The sequence below is a fragment of the Manis pentadactyla genome, chromosome 16, assembly GCF_030020395.1.
Source record: "Manis pentadactyla isolate mManPen7 chromosome 16, mManPen7.hap1, whole genome shotgun sequence".
NCBI lineage: Eukaryota > Metazoa > Chordata > Mammalia > Pholidota > Manidae > Manis > Manis pentadactyla.
The window spans coordinates 16472028-16475552 of NC_080034.1; the positions used below are offsets into that span (position 1 = coordinate 16472028).

Here is a 3525-nt window from a genome sequence, read left to right on the forward strand (position 1 = left end):
TAGCACCTTGGCCTAGCACCTAAGAATTCAGATTTTAGAGGGTTCCCACCATTAACTTATTAGAGAGACTCACTGTGCCTAAAATGTTTGTGCAAACAATACGGTTTGTTCTGAACATCTGCTTTCCTTGTGGGAATCTAGAATGACCAGCTCCAGTAAAAACCCTGGTCAGTGAATCTCTAATGAGCTTCTCTGATTAGTGACATTTTACATGTGTTGCCACAACTCATTACTAGGTGAATTAAGCATATCCTGTGTTACTCTGCTGGGGAAGGACCGTTGAAGGCTTGTACCTGTTTTCTTCCAGGTTTGTCCTATATGCCTTTTCCCATGATTGACTTTTCTTTTTTATTTTATCATAATAAATTATAGCTGTGAATGGGACTGTATGCTGAGTTCTGTGAGTCATTTTAGCAAAGCATCTAAGTGTGTCTTAGGGATTGCCAACACACGGAGCAAAAGGGAGTTTGCAGATGTGATTAAAAGTCTTGAGATGGGGAGATTTTTTTGGGTTATTTACATGGCCCCATTGTTATTGCAGCAGAGGTCAGAGTGATATGAGTGCTGATGGTTGATGGAGGAATGGGCAATGGGTGTAGGAATGCCAGTGGGTTCTAGAAACTAGATAAGGAAATGGACCCTTCCTAAAACCTAAAAAAGGACTTCTGCCAACACTTTAACTTTAGCCCACTGAAACTCACTGTGGACTTCTGACCTCCAGCACTGTAAGCTACTAAATTTGTACTGTATTAAGCCAGTGAATTTGTAGTGATTTGTTATAGCAGTACTAGTAAAGTAATATAGATGCTTCAACAACCCTGAAATTTTGTGGATTAGACAAATACATGAGCATGTAATACTTCCTAAAGATTTCAGTTACAAACTTTTAACTATTGTGTGCTCTCCAGTTTACCGTAACTGTTCTCTTTCCTAAGGATAATGACAATATGTATGAGTTATCACAAAGTAAAGCCTTTCCAAGCTACCCAGAGAGGAATCCATATAGTATTTCCCTGGGTTCCCATCATAAGTTAAAGGGAAACTTTCATAATGCCCAGAGCCCTTGATGTCCTTCAAATGAAGGAGGATGTCCTCAAATCCCTTGCAATAAGATCCTACTTAGAAGGCACCAGCCTTCCATCTACAAGAGTAAAAGTGACGGCATCCACACTGTGAATGTGAAGGGAGTCTGAGGCTGCTGCTGGCTGCTCTTGACACTTGCCATTTGAGACCCAGCTGAAGTAGGTGTTATGCTCTCCGGGAATATGGGCCAGCAAGCTGTGCCGAAGTTCCCTGCTGCCAGTGGAACCACTCCAATCGCCAGAGGCTTTACTCCCGGTAACTTCACTAACCAGATCCAGGTAGACTTCTGGGAGCTGAGACCTCAGCAGGTCTGATGTGATGGGTATGGGCCCAGAAAGTTCTGCGTATGTGGGGCACCATCTCCTGTGAGCACCCATGGGAGGCACTGCCAAAAAGGCTGTGACCGAGGAGGAAGTTCAGAGTCAATGGATTGTTCCAGCTCCCAAATCTACTGCTACTCAGCCAGAGGTCACAGACTGGTCCGTAGGCATGCGGGTGCCCACTCGGCCTGTTCTGCAGTTTCCTGCTGAAGACGGGAGTGCTCTGCCTGCAGGTGAAGGCTGCCTGCAGCTACCACTGCTCAGGCCGCTGAGTGAGTAGGAACAACCACGATGGACCTAAGCTGTTCTTGCTCACACTCTTAAACAGAAAATGGAACAAAGTTGAGAGAAAATAAAGTTTCTTAAAATAAAAAAGTAGGGAGGTGCAGCCAAGATGGTGGTGGGAGTAGAGCAGCAGAAATATCCCAAAACCACATATATTTATGAAAATATAACAAAGACAACTCTTCCTAGAATAGAGACCAGAGGACACAGGACAACATCCAGACCACATCCACACCTGCGAGAACCCAGCGCCTCGCGAAGGGGGTAAGATACAAGCCCCAGCCCGGCGGGAGCCGAGCGCCCCTCCCCCCAGCTCCCGGCAGGAGGAGAGGAGTTGGAGTGGGGAGGGAGACGGAGCCCAGGACTGCTAAACACCCAAACCCAGCCATCCGGACCAGAGCACAGACACAGTGCAGATACTAGGGTAACAGGACAGCAAGACCTGTGAGTGAGTCGCTGAGGCCGGCGACCGGAGACTAAGAAAAGCGAGTGGCTTTTTTAATTTTTTTTTTCTATTGTTTTTTTCTTTTTTTTTTTTTTTTTTTCAAGTGCTTTTTGGAAGTCTTAACGGGACAGGGACCCCAAAACCAGAAGGAAGCGTCCAGCAGCAGGGAATCTGCGGATCTCTGGGCACTCAAACCCCCTGGGCAGAAAGGAGCAGGGAGGCCCCTCAAAGAGATAAATAGCCTCCCGGCCGCACCCCCTCCAATGGGGCTCCATCATATCAGAGCAGTAGCCCGAGGCAAGCCACGCCCACAGCAAGAGCAGAGATAAACTCCATAGCAGCCGGGCAGGAATCAGAAGCCCTGTCAGTGCGCAGCTGCAGAGCACAAGCCACTAGAGGTCGCTGTTCTCCCAGGAGAGGAGGGCCACAAACCAACAAGAAGGAAAGTTCTTCGAGCCGTCACTCCTGCCAGCTCTGCAAAACTATCTCTATCGCCATGAAAAGACAAAGCTACAGGCAGACAAAGATCACAGACGCAACACCTGAGAAGGAGAAAGACCTAACCAGTCTTCCTGAAAAAGAATTCAAAATAAAAATCATAAACATGCTGACGGAGATGCAGAGAAATATACAAGAGCTAAAGGATGAAGTCCGGAGGGAGATTACAGACACCTGGAAGGAGATTACAGAAATGAAACAAACTCTGGAAGGATTTATGAGCAGAATGGATAAGATGCAAGAGGCCATTGATGGAATAGAAACCAGAGAACAGGAATGCATACAAGCTGACATAGAGAGAGATAAAAGGATCTCCAGGAATGAAACAATATTAAGAGAACTGTGTGACCAATACAAAAGGAACAATATCCGTATTATAGGGGTACCACAAGAAGAATAGAGAGAAAAAGGGATAGAAAGTGTCTTTGAAGAAATAATTGCTGACAACTTCCCCAAACTGGGGGAGGAAATAATCAAATAGACCACGGAAATACACAGAACTCCCAACAGAAAGAACCCAAGGAAGACAACATCAAGATACATAATAATTAAAATGGCAAAGATCAAGGATAAGGAAAGAGTTTTAAAGGCAGCTAGAGAGAAAAAACTCACCTATAAAGGAAAACCCATCAGGCTATCATCAGACTTCTCAACAGAAACCTTACAGGCCAGAAGAGAATGGCATGATATATTTAATGCAATGAAACAGAAGGGCCTTGAACCAAGGATACTGTATCCAGCATGAATATCATTTAAATATGAAGGAGGGATTAAACAATTCCCAGACAAGCAAAAGTTGAGGGAATTTGCCTCCCACAAACCACCTCTACAGGGTATTTTAGAGGGACTGTTCTAGATGGGAGCACTCCTAAAACTAAACAGATGTCACCAGAG

General features: G+C 45.2%; 1 pseudogene; it reads left to right on the forward strand.

Moving 5' to 3' along the window:
• The first annotated feature begins 1050 nt into the window (after nt 1-1050).
• LOC118927641 (40S ribosomal protein SA-like) lies at nt 1051-1727 on the forward strand (annotated as a pseudogene).
• Nucleotides 1728-3525: the final 1798 nt, after the last annotated feature.